The following is an 18,542-nucleotide window of genomic DNA, read 5'->3' on the forward strand; positions in this document are numbered from 1 at the left end:
ACCCAGCAATACCATTTCTGGGTATCTACTCAGAGGACTTAAGGGCAAAGACACAAACGGACATTTGCACACCAATGTTTATAGCAGCATTATTTACAATTGCAAGGAGATGGAAACAGCCAAAATGTCCATCAACAGATGAGTAGCTAAACAAACTGTGGTATATACATACGATGGAATATTTTGTAGCTTTAAGACAGAATAAACTTATGAAGTATGTAACAACATGGATGGATCTTGAGAACATTATGCTGAATTTGGCTAATTTGAGATTAGCCAAAAACTAAAGGACAAATACTGTATGGTCTCACTGATATGAACTGACATTCATGAATAAACTTGGAATATGTCATTGGTAACAGAGACCATCAGGAGATAGAAATAGGGTAAGAGAGTGGGTAATTGGTGCTGAAGGGATATAGACTGTGCAACGGAACTGGATACAAAAACTCAGAAATGGACAGCACAATACTACCTAACCGTAACGTAATTATGTTAAAACATTGAATGAAACTGCATGTGAGAATGATAGAGGGAGGAGGGCTGGGGACATAAATGAAATCAGAAAGAAAGATAGATGTTAAAGATCGAGATGGTATCATCTAGGCATGCCTAGAGTGTATAATAATAGTGAAATGTACAATGTACAAATTTAAAAAATTTTTTTGCATAAGGAAGAACAAAGGAATGTCATTATTGCAGGGTGCTGAAAATAGATGGTAATTAATATTTTAAAATGTCACCTTATGTGTGAGACTAAAGCAAAAAATGTTTATTTGTTACAAAATTTATATTTTGACTAGAGCATTTCCTAATATAACTCATGTAGATAGTTTGATTGAATGTCATAAGTACTTGGAATCTCAGGTAGCACATGAGATTTTGTTGGTTTGTCCAGAGTGATGCCCCAATGAATCCCAGAATGATTTTATCAGTGACTGGAAAAGTATTTGCAAGCCGGGAATGGTGAGAGCGGGGAGAAATTCAACTTCCCCAAGTTGAATTCTTGATATTCTCACAAGCAGTGTGGACAACCAAAGCTATAGACTGAGACCCTAGTCTTGGGGTTTGTTCATATGAAACTTAACCCCACAAAGGATAGGTCAAGTCTACTTAAAATTTAGGCCTAAGAGTCACCCCCAAGAGAGCCTTTTTTGTTGCTCAGATGTGGCCTATCTCTCCAGCCAACATGAAGAGCAGTTTCACCACCCTCCCCCTCTCTGCGTGGGACATGGCTCCCAGGGGTGTGGACCTTCCTGGCAACGTGGTACAGAGATCCTGGAATGAGCTGAGACTCAGCATCAAAGGACTGAGAAAAAACCCTAGAATGAGCTGAGAATTAACATCAAGGGATTGAGAGAACCTTCTCGACCAAAGGGGGAAGAGTGAAATGAGACTAAGTGTCAATGGCTGAGAGATTCCAAACAGAGTCGAGAGGTTATCCTGGAGGTTATTCTTATGCATTAAGTAGATACCACCTTGTTATTCAAGATGTAGTGGAGAGACTGGAAGGAACTGTCTGAAAATGTAGAGCTGTGTTCCAGTAGCCATGTTTCTTGATGATGATTGAACAATGATATAGCTTTCACAATGAGACTCTGTGAATGTGAAAACGTTATGTCTGATGCTCCTTTTAGCTACTATATCAACAGAAGTGTAGAACATATGGAATAAAAATAAATAATAGGGGAAACAAATGTTAAAATAAATTCAGTTTGAAATGCTAGTGTTAAATAAAAGCGAGGGGTAAGGGGTATGGTATGTATAATCTTTTTTTCTCTATTATCATTTTATTTCTTTTTCTGTTGTCTTTTTCTTTTTCTAAGTTGATGCAAAGTACTAAGAAATGATGAATATGCAACTATGTGATGATATTAAGAAATACTGATTGTATATGTAGAATGGAATGATATCTTAATGTTTCGTTTGTTACTTTTTTTATTAATAAAAAAAGTTAAAAAAAAAAAAAAAAACCAACAAAACAAATAAACCAGTAGCTTTTCGAGCAGACTTCCACTTGTAGCTCTTTGCCAGAGCTAAGTCTCATGCCTCCTTGAGCTGGAGCTGGGAAGGTGTTTTTAACCATGCACATTAGCCTCTACCCCATCTTAAGCAGGGTTCCACTAATAAGGAAGATGAAACAGGGGTTCCATTTATGAAATCCCTTGTAGCTATAAATGTCAGGTACAGAATTTTCTTGACCCGGAAAATGCTCATAGTTTAATGTCAAGTGCGATGCAGGACACTGGACATAGACAATAAAATCTCAATTTTGTTTAAAAAATATATAATTTACATAGGCACACCCACATATGAGAAATAACGAAGTGTTAATGGTAATTAACTTTTACACAGTTGGCATTTTAAGTCAGAGGGGTACTGACGGTTGGTCATAGTTTTTATCTTATTAAACTTTTTCTGTCTTTTCTAAATCTTCTCTAATGAACTTGTGATCTTTAAAGCAGGAAAAGAAGTTATTTTAAAAAATACACTATACACCGTCCAAGGAGACTAGTCCAAAATGTGCACGCTTATTCATTTTCATATTCATTGCCAAACGGTAGGAGGCTGCTTTTTTTGATTTGTTTTTGTGAGTTCTTTGTAACGGAGTTCTTTTTATTTATTTCACCTTCATTTGCCATCTTCTTTTTTGAGCTTGCCGTTAAACCTGAATCTTTCTCATCTGAGGGATGCTTGGCTGATTTTCTATGCATGAGTCTTTCATCAGCTTGAGCTGCTGCTTCATCTGTTTTGGTAGCCTTTATCTCTGCTTTCATTTCCATCACTTCTTCGGCTGATAGGTCTCCCTTTTTTAAAACCACCACTTCTGTCACTGTTGATTTCATCTTCATCCGAGAGCTGAGGCTGGACTCGCCTGGTCTCAACAGTGGGCCCTTCCCTATAGGGGAAGGCCCTTTCCTTGAAGCCAGCCCCAAACGTCGTCTGGGCAGGTGCCATGCTTGGTTCCGCTCACTCGCTGTTGCTCTAAGATTATTTTATTTATTTATTTATTTGTAAGCTGTATGGTGGGGTTCATATTTCATGCTTTCTTCCATGTGAGTGTCCTGTTATTGCAGCACCATTTGTTGAATTTTCTTTGATTGTTTGCCTGCTTGTTTGCTTTGGGGGGTGGGGGGCTGTGCACGGGCTGGGAATCGAACCCGGGTCTCCCGCATGGCAGGCGAGAATTCTACCACTGCGCTACCTTTGCACCCCCAAGATTATTTTTTCTCTAAGGCATGAGATAGTGTAATGAACTTAACATATTTAAAACAACATTTTTAAGAAGCTTTGTATCTTAATGAGATGCGCTCTCGGCAATCTGGAAGGACCCATTTCCTTCTTCCTGGGAGTCATGCTTTTCACTGGTCAATTAAGCAGATGAAGTTTCCCTTGTTTTTGTTTCAGATATATTTTATTTATACATATACACGCAATAAATATAATCTTGCAGATAAAATTAAAGGCATGTGTCCCCCATTTCAGTCCTAAAACCCTTTTTAATCCCCCTAAACAATCAGGACTATAAATTTAATTGATTCTTTCCTGTCCATGACTTTCTATATTTTTACTGTGCACACACCCACAGAAACATACAAACATGGCTGTAAAACTGTATTAGTTTACTTTTCATGTTTTTGAAACTTTCTCTTAAATCTTATCATACTGATGTATTATTCTGCTACTTGCTTTATTCATTCAGTATGCTGAGACCATCCATATTAGCTTGATGGACCTAGTTTATTCATTTTATTCCATCATGTAAATATACCAGAATGTGTTTTTCCTTCCCTGACTGATAAACATTTAGGTTGTTTACATCTTGATCATCTTTTAAGCAATATGGCAGTGTGCATCGTTATTCAGTTCTCCTGCTGAACATGTGCAGGGTTTCTCAAGGATATATACCTAGAAACAGAGTTGCCAGGGCATAGGGCAAGTACATTTTCCATTTTAATAGGTCACGAGGTCAGTAGCATTCTAAAACACAATTAAATAGTGATTTCTATAGATATGGGCTCCTGGACGCCATCCCCTGCCCCCGTGGAGGGATGGGGGCCATATCGGGGGGGGCTATCTGTGCTGCTCTCACAACAGCATGCACATTTCCCTATCAAAGGCTGTGGCTTAGGACCAGAGCAGAGAAACACATTTATTCACTTTCCTTCTAACAAGCTGATATCTGACATTTAAAGGGCTGCTGAGGTTGTTTTCCCTTTTACAAACAGGAGGGGAAAGCACTGGTTAAGCACTGCTAAGAAGAAGGGAGAAGGTTGAACAAGGCAGAATTATAGAGCATCTGATCTGAGCAAGGAAGGGGCCCCTTGGGTAGGACGTGAGTGTGTGTATTCTTGCCTTCATCCATTAGACAGATATTAAGCACATATGCCAGGCATGGCACTAGACTCTGGAGTGAAAAATACCATAATAAAGGAGCATTTCCTTCTGACTGGGGCAGGTGGACATATTTGGGGAAGCCCATTCCATCTACATCCCTTTCTGAAGAACCAGCCCCTGCCATTGGCTGCAGCCTTGCTCCAAACCATTGTACTAACCCCCTACCCCTTGCCTTTGAAAACTGGGCCTCAGCTGATTAGATCGGTGGTGGGGGGAAGGGAAAGAAGGGGACAGGGAGGAGCGGGGTTGTGTCACAACCTGGACCCAGAAGATGGTGGCACCAATCAGACTCCTTCCCTTTTAGATTTGTCACTGGAATACATGGCATTGCCCCTTGGAGATTAATAATAAAGTTTCCTTTGGTTGAACTAGCTTGAATGATTCCCTGCTCCTTGTAAACCCAGAAGCTCTGATTAGAAGAGGGGATATCAGAGAGAGGGTGAAATCTGAGGTTGGCATTTAAGTTTGGGTCGGATTTGACTCAGGAAAGATAGTCCAGGTAGTGGGAAGAGCATGCATAAAAACATAGATGAAGAAAGTATTAAGATATATGGGAAGGCACAAGTGGTTCCGTTTGGTTGGAACATAAAATGGGGAGGATGGGCAATGCAATTGAAAAGGAATGCTGGGACTAGATCATGGTGGTCCTTTAACTTCCTAAGATGTTACATCTGGAAAGAGCTTTAGAGATACTGTAGTTCAACCTTGACTCTGTAGACAAGGTATTAAGTATTGGGGTCATTGTCTCGAACAAATTGGTCATGCCGGGATTAGAGTCTGACTCCCATTCCAGAGTCCTCTGCACTCACTGTATTGCCTCTTGAAACAAATTCCCTATCGGTACCTGTATGCACAGGTGACCCAGGAAGAGCTCACCTTGGCCTATCTCAAGTCTGCCATGCCTCTGTAAAGGCCCTCAAAACAGGCATGAGATTCCAAGGGAGAGGCACTGGGACTATATTCTGTATACACTGCCTTTGCTCTGAATGGTCTCTCTTCTTCTCTTCACTCTCCTGGTTACCATCACCCTTGGACCTCTTCAAACTTGATCCTCAGAATTGTCTACCCCGATATTTCTGGTACCCCTGACTATACACCTAGCAGTTGACCTGCTTCTTTGCCATCCCTGAGACTCACCAACTCTTAGTCCTGCTCAACCAGATAGCACAAGGTCATCTTGTACAAAGAATGGTCCCACAGGAGGAATGATAGAAAGACTAATAAACAGGCAGCTTAAGACAGGTAACCAAGATCAGGCCCAGGAAAAGACCAGGATAGGAAGAGAATTCAGAAATCAAGGAGCGTCTCCCTAAATTAGTCTACAAATTTTAATGAAATTGCAAATAAAAATAACAACAGATTGTTCTTGAAACAAGATGAGCTCAACTTCAGAACATAGTATGAACATAGTACAAAGCAAGGATATTTTTAAAAATTATGATGCTGCACATGAATGTACAGACAGTGCAATGGGACAGAACAGCAAATAGAAATAGAACCAAATGCGTAAGGGAATTTAGTATATGAAAGAGGTGGCATTTCCCAAATTAATGGATAAAGAGTAGATTATATAATATGCATCATTGAGACAATTGAGCAGCTGTCTGAAAAAAAAGTTAAGTTGTATCCCTTCCTCACAATGTCCACCAAAATGAACTGCAGGTAAAGTGAACTGCCATATTGTCTTTGAATGTGGAATGCCTTTTCTAAGTATGAGAAACTCTAAAAGTTATGGCATAAGAAAGTAATTAGACCATATGGAATCCAATTTCTGTGTGGAAGAAAGTCTTATTTTTTAAATCAGAAAAGTTATTCAATTCATATTATGAACAAGAGTAAATTACTCCAATATATAAGAAGTTTCTTAAAATTCAAGAAAAAGATCAACAATCTTCAAATAATGGGAGAAGGGAATAATCACCATTCATAGAAAGAAAATATGGGTGGGTCTTAAAAATATGAAAACATGCTTAATCGCATTCATAAGAGGAACATAAGTTAAAACCCAAAGAGAATCCCATTTTCCACATTTCATATTGGCACACGTAAACAAAGGCATTTGATGACTGGGATATCTAAGGTGTTGGGAAATAGACACTTTCATATATTACTGATAGGAACATAAACTTGGTACAATATGTGGAGGGCAGTTAAACAATTAATCACCATCAAAATTACACATATATGTGTCATTTTGGCCAGTACCTCTTCTGCTAGATATTCATCCTATGAATTTTCTCACAAATAAGCAAAATCATGTGTAAATAAAAATATTGCAGCAGCATTTATTTTAATAACAAAGTTTGGAAGCAACAAAAATATTAATTAGTGTGTGATTCATGAAATAAAATATAGTCCATCCAGATAATGAGATGTTATGCAGCTATTGAAAAGAATGAAGGAATAAGTTTGTCTACTTTATATGCCAACGTAGGCTTTAAAGGAAAAAGATGCAAGTCAATGAACCATGCCTCCCAGTATTTAGCCCTGGTGTAGTTTCCTCCCATACTGATTCTGAGCTGAGGCATGTGACTAGCACTGGGCACTGCAAGTATAATGTAAACAAAGGTGTGATGCCAGCTTGCATGTTAGGACTCACCTCTTGAAGCACTTCTTGCAACCCAGACATCATGTTATGAGGACGCTCAAGTTTCCACATAGAAGAGCCTCATGGGGAGCAAGAGAAGCTAGCAGACCCCATCTATTCTAGCTCTCCCAGTTGAGGCACCAGACATATAACTGATGAAGCAGTCTTGTACATTCCAACTTCAGCAGCAGTCATCCCTGGCAGCAGAGATGAACCATCCCTGCTGAGCTCTTCCCAATTTACAGAGTCATGAACTGATGCATTGATCATTTTAAGTCACTAAGTCTTTGGGCCACTTGTTATTCAGCAATAAATAAATGAAACAATATTAATATGAAAAGATTTCTAGAATGAAAGTTTAAGTTAAGGAAGGAGGGAGCAGAACAATGTATATTATCAAGGTGTCATCAGGGCTATACTTCCTCTGGAGGTTCTAGGGGAGAATCCTTCCTTGCCTCTTTGAGCTTCTGGTGGCTGTTGATATTTCTTGACTTCCTTAGCTTGTGGACACATCTCCTTTTCCTCCTCAGTCTATGTCTTCTCTTCTTCTGTCTCTAATAAGGGCATGTCATTGGATTTAGGACCCACCAGGTTAACCCAGGATGATATCATCTCAACGTCCTTAACCTAACATCTGCAAAATAAGGCAACTTTCACTGGTTCTAGGGATTTGAACATAAACATGCCTTTTGGGGGGCTATTAAACTACAATATGTGTTTTCAAAATATTTCTTGGAAACACATGCAACCATATGCACACAAGAAACTGGTAAATGTTGGTGGCTCCAGAGCAAGGGAAAAGGTGAGGGTTACATGGCTGGAGAGCAGGGGAAAGAGGAAACAGAAAGCTTCTCACTTTATGGCTTTTGGTCTATGTTTTATTAACTAAATTAAATTCTTTTTAAAAGCAAAGAGAAGGAGAATGGATCACACAATATTTCAGAGAGTTTGAATGAGCTGTCTAATGTTCCACAGCATGCTCCTGCCAGAACCAGGACTAAAATGTGGAGGTCTTTTCCACTCTATCAATCAGCTTCTTCCAAAATATGTTCCCTGTTATTGAAAATCTCACAAAAACAGTTCATAACTTTGTAGAATGCATTTTTAAAAGAAGATATATATGCAAATAAAGTGTTGGAAAGGAGTCAGAAGGTAATATGCAAATTTCTCTTAGTACTAGAAATGTAGAGGGAGCTAAGATTCTCCCTCTGCCACCTAGTAACTCTACGACAATGGTCCTCAGTGGGGAGCAGTTTTGGCCCCCCCAGAAGGCATTTGACAATATCTAAGATATTTTTTATTTTTCTAATTGGAGGATGCTACTGATATGTAGTGGAGTAGGATCAGAGATGCTGCTAAACATGCTACAGTGCACAGGACAGACCCTCACAACAAAGAATTATTCGGCCCCAAATGCCAGTAATGCCAAGATTAAGAAATCTTGCTCTATGATCTCAGGTGAGTCTATTTACTTCTCTGAACTTCTTTTTATTTATTTTAATAAAATAGAGATGATTCTTACATTGGTAAGGATGCTCTGGGCTGACAGTAACAGTACCCATCCTGGAATCGGTATAGCTCGTAATGAATGTGCTCATGTAACAGGGACTACTATTGCATAGCATCCCCTATTTCATACCCTCGATGTTGGCTGGACCTGCTGTTTTCATGTTCTGAAGAATGCTGCTGTGGCAACGGAAGATAGAATTCTTTTTGGTTCACATCCTATGGGAGCAAGAGATCACCTACTGCCAACCATGGAATAAATAACGATTTCATTAGGCTAAGTAGGCCAGCTTTAGTCTGGTACCACCCTGAACTAATAGTCACCAAGGAAATGTTTTTGACTGATTGGTTAAGTCTGAATTTTGGGATACATCAGTAGCAAAGGAAATGAGATAACCATAACTGGTTTGTACCTGTGATGTGAGTATTCACTTACGGAGCTGGGGATCTGTTAGCTCCTCTCAAGCCTCATAAGTTTCATGAGGGAGGATTCCCTCTCTTAGGGAGAAGGAAGAGAGCAGTGGATGCTGGTAGGAAACCAACAATGCCCACCTCCATAATACCCATATCTTAGAGTGTTGAAGATTATATGAGATGAAATATGTTGAGCACCTGCCACAGTGATTAGTTCACTTCATCCCATTAGTTCCTTTCTCCCCATCTTTAAACCCAGTTTCCATAGTCAATAATATAGAGAAAACACCAATAAACAGGCAAATAGAGATTTAGATTCTATATTCATTTGGGTTTCTCTTTAAGCAGAAGGTCTAAGTGAGGTACTTTCTGGGACACCAAGGAGAAAACTTCTCTTTACACTTGGATCTTCTCCTCTCCATTAATATTTTGCTTACAGTCAAACCCATCTTGATAATGAGTGAGGGCAGGCAGATGTTGCAGCCCTATCACCTTATGTTAGCTCTGTGTAGACTGGGACAGCTGTGCACATCAGGTGCCAATGGACTGTAGTATCCTGAACTCCATCAGGTCAGTCACTAGCCCTCCATTGGCCATGGCCACCCAACTATATTCATGCTTCCTTTCAGAGACACCTGGGAAAGCACGGGCCACTAAAAGGGACTTCTAGAGCCTTGGTTTCTCTACCAAGAACTGTGGCTAATTTGGGGGGAAGATTCATGTACCATGTTGATGTATCTATGTCAAATACGATGATGTAAGTGTACCCAGATTTGGACATGACAACCTTTTTTGGGGGGAGGATGGAGAGGAGCATCCAATATCCAATCCAAAATGTTGTTATTATGTAACTAAGTGTGAACATTGCTGCAGTAGCTGTTGTTCCCTGCTGGAGCATAAGGCATGGCTGAGACAGGCTGTGGGTACACGCAATTTCCAGAACCTTGCTCAAATGCCATACTTTTTTCTCCCATTAAAGAAATTACATCATGGGTCAATGGGTATAATAATATTATTAGAATAACTTTCATTCTACTCAGATCTACTTTAAGTAAATTATTTGCAAACCTCGATATTTTTACTGTTAGAAATAAGAGATTACTTGCAATGCACCTCACAACTGGTCCCAACACACCAATGTGTCACAACAGGGCAGATGAGAACTCCTGCCCCATTACGTGAGGATCTTTAACTTAAACACACATAAAGACACAAAACCCACAAGAAGTCTCCAGAGCCAGAACACATCTCAGCTGGACAAGATGAAACTATTTGAACTAATAGGCCAGCAAACAGTCTCTTTGATTAAGGTGGTTTGCAGAAGCTCCCATTAACCCTTATGCTCCCCCATTCACTCCCCTTTCCCTGCACCTGTGAGGGATGGCGTGGGATATAAATTGAACCCAAATAGAAAGGAAGTGAGGTTGATGGGGCACTGAGAAAAATGCTATGATTACTCTCCTCTTGGCCTTTTCAGATTGAATGTAATGGTTTTGGTCCTCAAATACTAGTGACTCTCTTTCCTAAAGTGGCAAAATTACAGGTAATTGCTTATTGGAAGAACCAAATAGCTGATGGCTTCTTTTCTGACCAGATTTGTTTTAATTCTCAATAAACAGAGTAATAGCATCCTTTTTCTCTGCTCTTTAGGTCATTGGGGAGGCTTGGGCTGTGACCATCCTTGGGCATAGCACGTGCAACCAAATGCAGTAAGTGACATCTGATTGCTAATTAGCCTCTGTTATTGCTCGGCTGCAAGGGAAATGGCCCATAAGCTATCTGGATTCTTCTTCTGGCACCTGCCACCCAAAGCCATGTTACGAGGGAAAAACACAATGGAGAGAGAGCTGAGACAGCTTGGGGCATAATGAGGAGGGAGGGGTGGTTTATCTAGGAGCCCCCATCCTTCTACCATTCCACAATGCCAAGGGACACCATCCATTGTGACAAGGAGAGAAGGGGGACCCATCCTTACCAGGCAGGGATGAAGAAAACACAAGACTCTGGTTTTGAAACAGTCGTTTTTTTTTTTTTTTTTAACTTATTTTATTTTATTTCTTTTACAATTGATGAAAAAATATAATAATTGTGTTAACTGTAACCTATAGTTTACATTAGGGTTCACTGTTTGTGTTCTGCCATTGTGCTTTTTTTCATTTTAATTTTTATTCTAGTAACATATATGCAACCTAACATTTCCCTCTTTAACCCTATCCAAAGAAGAATCCATTCTGATGCATGAGCGTATCATCTTGGGTACCCCGTAAGTTAGATCTGGTCAACTGTGACCAAGGAATGGAGCTGCGGGTGGTGGGTCCTTAATAAGCCAGGTAGCTGCAGCTGCGTGAGGAACTCACTGCCCGTGCTTAGAGCCTCTTACCTCGCTAGGGAAGTAGGCCTGCGGCAATGACCTCAGCACAGTGGGCTAACTGTTGCATTTATGTGCTTAACTGATATTTACTGGCTTTTTATTTTTAGCTGTAATTCACTTTAACCCAGTTATTCTCAACAGGGGCTAACTGTGCTCCCAGGACACATGTGGCCATGTCTGGAGACATTTCTGACTGTCACAGTTGGGGTGGGAGGATAATACTGGCATCTAGTCAGCAGAGGCCAGAGATGCTGCTAAAAATCCTAAATGCACAGGATGGCCCCACAATCTGGAATTATTCTATCAGCAACATCAATAATGCTGCACTGGATGTGCCTTGGGTTAACCAAATCATGTTTGGTGAATTTAGCAAAGAGATTTTTAAAAATCCACCTTGCTGACTTTGCTTTCCATGTTTCCCAAGTATTTCTAGTCTAATTTCACCAACCCACACAGAGAGTGAACGGAGCTTGTGTGGCTCTGCTGCCCTTCAAAAGGTCTCATTAGTTAGGGCAACCCTGGGAAATAGTATATACAAATCAGACAACAAGCCTTTAACTCCTAAGAAAAGCATCTTGAGTATTCACAAGCCTCCTGAATCCTTGATGGCCTCCCCTGCAGCAAGGCCACAGGAATCCCCAGGGGCATTCCCCCATGGGGGAGGGCCTTGGCCACTCATGAGCTGCTCCTGGGCCCCTAGAGGCCCAGCTCATTATCATGTCCCCCAGGTCCTCCATAACCTGGCTCTTCCCAGACTTCCCAGCCTCATCTCCTGCTCCCCCACAAGTCCCACTTCACCTTCGTGCTCTTTCCCTCTCCTGCCTTTGTTCACGATTCCTTGGCCTTGCCATTCACGTGAACCTGGCTAACTTTTTCCCTTCTTTAGCATGAGAAATTTTATTAGTCCTATGGTTATGTAGTGAACTTACCACAAACGTACTCGTTTAAAATAACATACATTTATCATCTCATACTTTCCATGAGTCAGGAGTTTGGGCACAGCTTAGCTGGGTCCTCTACTGAGGGTCTCACAGTCAAGGGTTGCATTCAAGGGGTTGTCCAGACTATGTTCTCATCGGGAGGCTCAAGTAGGGAAAACTATACTTCCAAGCTTATTCAAATCATGGGAACAACTCATCGCCTTGCAGTTGTAGGATGAAGGTCTCCGTTTTCTTGCTGGCTGTAATCAGGGGTTGCTCCTTTAGCTCCTGGAGGCCACCTACAATTTCCTACCACGTGACCCTCTCCAGAATATGCCAGTTTGTTTCTTCAAGTGAGCAGCAAAGGTTCTCTGACCTAAGGGGAGGCCCGAGCCCTCTTTTAAAGGCCTTCCAACTGATTAAGTCATGCCCACCCAAGATGATTTTCATTTCAATTAATTTAAAATCAGCTGATTGGGATCTTGCCGACGTCTGAAAAATCCCTTCACTCTTGCCATATACTGTATCCTAATCAAGAAAGTGACATCCATCATCTTTGCTATGTGACAATTTAATCACCCTAACCATTGGCATAATACCAGGTGGCAGAGTTCATGGAACTACAGTATTTTCTTCCCCTTTCAGAAAGCCTTCTTTGATACCCTGGTGTTGGTGTAGGGCGCCCTGTGTCCACCTCCATCTCTGGCATTCTTTATTGAATGTCTCCATTTATGTGTCAGGAACACAAGCTCACCAGGGACAAGAAGAAAAATTTTGTTTATTTCGGTATTCCAGTGACTGATCTCAGTGGTTAGCACAAGGAGGAGCTCAATACATGTTTGTTCAACTGTATCTATTGGGGACAACAAATGGGAGCCTGTGTTCTTGGCCCAGGGTGGCTAACACCTGAGCTCCCCATATAATGCCATAGCAGACATCGCCAGAAGATCACAGCACTCCTGACCCCACACCGTCTGGAAGTGGTCTGAGAGTCCTTTCCCAGGCAAGTGCAGGCAGCCACCACTTTGCACAGTTTGGAACCAGGGTGCGAGATGAAACCTCTGCTCTTCTTATCCCAGGCACACACTACTACAACTGCTGTGCGCCTGTTTACGTTGCTGTCATCTCCCTGATTTCTAACCCTCGACTCTGTCTCCTGAAAGAGGGACTTGCCTCTCCTAAATTTTGTTCTCCTTCTGCTACTTGACCTGGCATAGTGGATCCTTATTCTCCTGACTGGCTTTAGCTTTTCCCACTCCTCCAGCCACAGGAAGTGCCTTTGCCGGATCCTCTCCTATAGCCGCAAGACCTCAGAGACCCACCCAGCCCAGCCCAGCTTTATTAATGGAGCGCCTCCTCCTTCTGAGGTAGGAATTATATTAAACATGGTACGAATGTTGGAAAACAACCTTGACCCAGCCTCACACGAGAAACTACCTACCAAAGTAGCATCCCATGGCTTCCAGTGTGCCAGCCACCCTGACTGAAAGCATCAGTCATTCAGTTGAGAATGGGAACCTCAACACAGCTTCCTAAGCCAGAGCAGAGCTATGGCCATTGTTTTGGCCACTGGCCCTTTCATAGCTGCTGAGAGTCTGGTTTGGATACAGTCTTTAGACCTCAGTCTACCCACCTTACAAATGGGGCAAAAATAGCAGTGAACTCTGCTATCAAGAAGCCTGAGAATAGGTAAGGGCATAGTCAACTCAAGAGGTTGATAAAATCTCTTCCAATGAGTAAAATTACCAAGCCTACCAGCTCCTTCCTCTTGGAATTCAAGCAAGCCCTCTCAGGCTGATCAAGCTTGTTCCTTGTTTTCTTAGAGACAGCAAACCTTTGGGATCCAGGACTTAGCATTTCACAGCTAGTTAACCCCTGATGGGAAACACAATCCCTCAGTCATCCTTATCAAGGATGAGCTGTCAGGGTAATTTAGAGCTCAGCCAGGGGAAGAATGAGGAGGGGGATCCTGGGGCTGCTAGTGGGGAAGGCAGGAGAGTTGCCGAAGGAAACATTGAGAGAAGCCACCGGTCCAATGAGGGTTGCACACAGCAGCTGGTGATGGATGGAGGGTGGGAGGTGGGCTGGAGAGAAGCCATTCACCTGCGTGCAGGAGGTGGGAGGGCTCAGGTAGATCAGAAGCTCACCTGGGACTAAGCCAGAAGTGAAGGACTGGCTTCTACCACCCTTCAGAGAAGAGCTTTACAACCCCCTGCTTCAGACCAATTCCAAGTCAAGGCTTTCTTACCTCAAGGGACTTCCTTGGTACTAGAGTAGAGGCAAACAAACCAGCAGCATCCCAAGACTTTTCCTATGTGAATACAGCAGCTCCACTTGTGTCTTTCTCATAACATCCACTTTTACGAGATCCTGCTTTTGTAATTTTTTTCAATTTGCTACAGCTTAAAATGGTATTCCCACCAGGCATTGGTGTTCCTGGTTTGGACCCATTTGCTCTCCCTCTGAAATCTGATAATAGACATCTTGTTAACATTTATAAAAAAAAGACTTGAATATAATTTCCTCAATTTTATGAGACTGACGCACTACCGACTGCTTTAATTTCCTCGATTTTAAGATTTTTTTCCCCTTCAACCATTGGTGACTGCTACTTCCTCTCCATACCAGAATGTAGAAAAAATAGTGACTGATTTATCTTGCAATTATACATTTATTATATTCATTTTAGATTGACATATCAATATTGTACAGTGTCCTGCAAAAAGGAACCATAATGTCCAACAGCTTTGCTACCTGAATACATTTTAAAAAGTTCTTTCTGTTGCAGTTGAGAAGATGGCCCTAAAGTGAACCACCTTGAGGGGTGCCCCAAAGGAGAGGATTCAGGAGGAGAGCTGGGCCCTGGGACCCAAGATAGCTGCCACCTTGGCACTGACATTCCTGCACTTTCTGGGGATTAAAGCCAGCATTTTGCTTTGGAAGATCCCAAAAGTGTATAATGGACATCTTTATAGACTAGGATAATCTAGTCTAGGGCCTTTTATGGTCCTTAGAAGGATATAAGCAGAAAGGGCATGGAGAATTATCAGTAGAGATATTCCAAGAACAATTAGCTAGACTTATGGAAAAAACTAGAAGTTTTGAATGCAAATATCTGAACATTCAAGCACTGTTTCCCGTGATGATGACTATCATATTTATTCCCGTGGTTGGGAGCTATGGACAGATGCTGAAGTTCTCTAGTTGGCTTGTATAGTTTATTTGGTTCTATGTTAAAATGAAGACTCCATCAGCCTCACACTTGGAAGCACCATTCTCTGACGTTAAATCAGTTGAGAATAACCTTGGCAGGCTAGAGAGGCTAGAAGTTGGCTGTGAATTGGAAGACTTATAGAAATTTCTTATTTAATTTTTTTAATATTCCAAGCAAGACATATTTAACTCCTAATTCCACTTCTTGATTATGCATTAAAGGTTTGCACTGGCTCAGCAGAACATGGAGGTATCTGTTAACTTGCAATCATGCTAAATTCATAAATCTAATTTGGCTCTGGCATAAGGCCAGGAGCACATGCAAGAGATTAACATTTTTTAACTTTGGACTGAAAATGACAATTATTCTAATGTTATTATTTTTTAAATTGATAGACTTAATGTGATTTCTAGAGGCCGCACGCAGATATCTTGAATGTGGGAAGAACAGGAAGTGGGAAAAAGAAGCCCATCCCCTTCCAGCCATTCGCTTGTAAAAATTCAATCATAAAAGCTGTCACTGAAGTACCCACATGTGGAGCTGACTTCCGACTTATGGGACCATGAAGTTCTACAGAGGTCACCTTGTACAAGCTCCACCTATTATAGATGAGGAAGTGAGGGTCAGACAGTTAATTCAGGTCAAAAATCATTTGCTGTGGCTATACCAAGTTCCATCCACTGAGATAGGCATTAGGGCTGCATGAATCATGTCCTCTGTCTTCAAGGATTTTATGGTCTAATGGGACAGAGAGTAGTGAATTAATAATTCCAGTCACTGTGATGGGTGCAGGGACAGGCATAGAGGAGAGACTTTGGGGCCTTCAGAAAAGGTGCCAAAGTTAGGTTTCTGGCTGGGGAAACACTTCAGCTACCTGGAAGGATGGCTAGTGCAAACCAGGTGAAGGAGCAGGGAGGTTGAGTGTTCAGAAAGTGGGAAAAGTGTGAGTCGTGGTCCCGAGCTGAGACACAATCCAGTCCTTCATTCAGTGGGGAAGAAGAGGATGCTGGAGAAAAAAAGAGGGGCCAGACAGTACAGAGTTTCACCTGCACTCACAAGGAGCTTGGGTGCGTTTGGGAAATGATGGGCATCTTTGAAGGGTATCAGGAGGGGCCTGGCTAACTTGCAATTGTAATTGGATAGCTCTGTCTGGTGAAGAGGGGGAGGTTGGATTGGAGGTGAGCTAGTCTGTGGCAAACTTTTGGGTGAGAGATGATGGAAATCTGGGTCAGGTTAACAGTGCAGCAGTGAAAACAAGGGTATGGCTCCAAGAAACAGTGAGAAATGGTTAGACTTAGAAACTGAGGGGATGTCATCATGATGGAGATGGAGATGATAAGAATGACTGCAGGCTTCCTAGTTTGGGGTCAGGTTGGGTGGTTGCAAGAGGCAGATGCTCAGCTGAAAGCAGCTAATCCCTGGGATGCACAGGGGCTCAGTTAGCTGCTGGGACTTTGGGAATTATATAACCTGCTTCTCCTGCCCTTTCTCCATTCTTTTGTGTCAGCATCGATGTTCGTGTCACCCTAGTCCTCTGTAGGCATGGGGAAGGGTCATCCAGCTGTGAGCAGCTTTGGGCTTGCATCATTCCAGCAAAAGGACCCTAGAATACATATACCTTCAGGGAGGACCTTGATTTATCTGGTCTGTCACATGACCATCCCTGGGCCAAACACTGTGGCTATGGGCTTCTATGTCTGGCAGCTCACAAGAACCATGTGGAGAGAGGGAGGAGGGGTTCCTCCAAAGAGGGAAGTGGATGCTATTAACCATGAAGGCAGGAAAAGTCTGCTCAGCAGTAGACCTTTGCCTTCACAGAGCCGTTACTGGCAGAGAAAATAAAGACAAAGAAACCTGTCTTGGGGTTGAGATAGAGTTTAGTTCTGAGTAGGATGTTGTGGGCAGTGAACTATCCAATAAATGGCCAAACACACAGAAGTACGAGGCTATTGGGGAGATGCCAGCTACAATGGGGGCCAATGGCAGTCAAAGCATGGGTCCTGGGGCCAGGCTGTCTAGGTTTAAATCCTGTCTTTTCAACTGACCACATCTGTGACCTTGGACAGATCTTTTAACCTCCTGATGCTCAGTTTCTTCATCAGTGAAAATGGGGTTAATAACTGTGTGCATCTTAAAGTGTGGTCATAGTAATTAAATGATTTAATTCATGGTAGACAATTAGAATGAGGCTGGATGTAAGGTAAATGCTATAGAAGTATAAACTGGTATTATTATTATTAAGGAAATGGGCAGAGATTCCATGGAAGCAGAGAAGTAGAGCATGTTGAGCAGTTTTAAGCAGAAGGGAGTGGACAAAAGTATCGAATGCAGCAAAGATTTTAGACCCCTTGCCAAAGGTCACTCAGCCAGACCAAAGCCTATGGCCCCAGTGGAGGCTATAGGAAGGTACAGAGTGGTGCTTTTTATGGGGTGGAGACTCTGCCAGACACCATGCCAGGCACTCTTGCCTATGTCAGTGCAGAGCTTCTTGCAGAAAATTATTCGAAGGAAATCTAAGGCTTAGGAATATGAAGAAAATTGCTGGATGTCCTTCCACCTGCTAGATTCCCAGTCTAGAGTTTGTTCTGTGCTGTTTTGCAGCTTACCCTGAACTAATGCTGTCCTTGTAGGCTTCAGTACCAGTCTGCAGGCATCACTGCTAAGTTCCAGAGGCTGTTTCTCTACCTTGTCTATAAATGGAAGACCCTTTGACTTCCCAGGAAGCATTTAGAATTGGTTTATCAGTCAGGAGGCTGTTGGTTGCAGGTAACAGAAATTCTAACCCAAGCCAGTTTGAACCATCAGGGAATAGACTATCCTGTGTGAGTTCAGGGTGGAGCAAACCAGCAGCTCCACAGTGGACAGAGTGACAACTGTCTATGCCTGTGATTTTCCTTCTCTGGAATAATAATGTCTTTCCCAGCAGCCCTAGAAGAATTCCTTTTGAGTCCCCTTGGCCAGAGTGGAGTTACCTTAAACTAGTGGCTCCCAACTTGAGGGTAAGTGATTTTACCCCCCAGGGGACATTTGCCAGCTTCTGGAAACATATTTGGTTGTCACAAATGGGGAGATGCTACTGGCATCTAGTGAGTAGAGGCCAGCAGTGCTGCTAAACACCCTACAATGCACAGG

General features: G+C 42.1%; 1 pseudogene; it reads right to left on the minus strand.

The window, feature by feature from the left end:
* Positions 1–2,531: 2,531 nt before the first annotated feature.
* LOC143686007 (uncharacterized protein KIAA1143 homolog pseudogene) lies at positions 2,532–2,958 on the minus strand (annotated as a pseudogene).
* Positions 2,959–18,542: the final 15,584 nt, after the last annotated feature.

The sequence above is a fragment of the Tamandua tetradactyla genome, chromosome 6, assembly GCF_023851605.1.
Source record: "Tamandua tetradactyla isolate mTamTet1 chromosome 6, mTamTet1.pri, whole genome shotgun sequence".
In the NCBI taxonomy this organism is placed as follows: Eukaryota; Metazoa; Chordata; class Mammalia; order Pilosa; family Myrmecophagidae; genus Tamandua; species Tamandua tetradactyla.